Raw genomic sequence first — 1190 nt, 5'->3', positions numbered from 1 at the left:
GGTTAGGAAGCGCATTACAAACCTTTGGTTGAAATGTAGTTTGTAGTCAATTCGTGCTCAAAACCTATTTTAAGTCAATCAATGGCCTATAAAATGCGGGGGGGCCACGAGTTTGACACATGTGCATTACGCCACAGAACTGCCAATTGGTAATTGAAGTAAAGTATCTTCGATTTCAAAGAAGTCTACATTGAAGTCGATTGGCAAATGAACCATCACAAAAGAGGAAGGCTCTTGTTGTCTCACTGCACCCCAAGAGATGCATAACCTACAAAAACCATTTCTGTCTGGTTTCGAACCAGAGATCTTTTTCGTGTAAAGCAAACATGATAACCACTAAACTACAGGAACTGAACTTCTCTGCTTTGTTTCAGTTTGAGGTTCCAAATTTGATGATGTGAGATGCAACGCATGAAAATTTCAACTGAGGCTTGCACTCAGATGCCTGGATTCAGAGTACAGACCACGACACCACAGAACCTTGTTGACCTTTAGTAAACACCTGTGATGAATAGAACATGCAAAACCTGTTTCTGTCTGGTTTCGAACCAGAAACCTTTTGCGTGTAAAGCCATCGTGATAACCACTACACTACAGAAACTCATGCTCTTTGGAGTGTTCCTGGTAGATGATCCACATTTTGTTAGAGACTAATAACGATGGGCATGGAGCAATGTCAAATACTTATACCACAGATCCTCCCAGAGAGCACAGTAACTTGGTGAACAAACTGTCAGACTTATAATTGTGCCTAATTTCACATTACAGTCCATAAACTAAGCCTCGGATCAAAGAAGTGTATTAAAGATGTCATTAGCAGAGACAAAAGGTTCTACAGAGAATTGGTTAAATGGCTAAAAAATAAAATCAATACTTACAAATAAAAAAATGGTTCAAAAATAAAATTAAGACAATAAAAAAATATCTCTGAAATACAATCACTTGAAAATTAAAAATGGTTCAAAAATAATATCAACACTTCAAAATACAAAATCTCTGGAAAATAAAATATTATGCATGTTGATTTGAAAAACATTGGAATATAAGCACTTTTATCAAATCTTCATTGTGGTAAGATTATGTAAGTTCTTCTTAAATCCATGGAAACTCAACAGCTTGTAAGGTAGGTGAGTTAGCTCAGCAGGTTAGAGCACCGTGCTGGTAATGCTGAGGTCATCGGTTCAAACCCC

This window comes from Poecilia formosa, unplaced genomic scaffold (assembly GCF_000485575.1).
Source record: "Poecilia formosa unplaced genomic scaffold, Poecilia_formosa-5.1.2 Scaffold21, whole genome shotgun sequence".
Lineage (NCBI taxonomy): Eukaryota > Metazoa > Chordata > Actinopteri > Cyprinodontiformes > Poeciliidae > Poecilia > Poecilia formosa.
The sequence above is the reverse complement of the archived record's forward strand: the minus strand, read 5'-3'. Positions refer to the sequence as shown.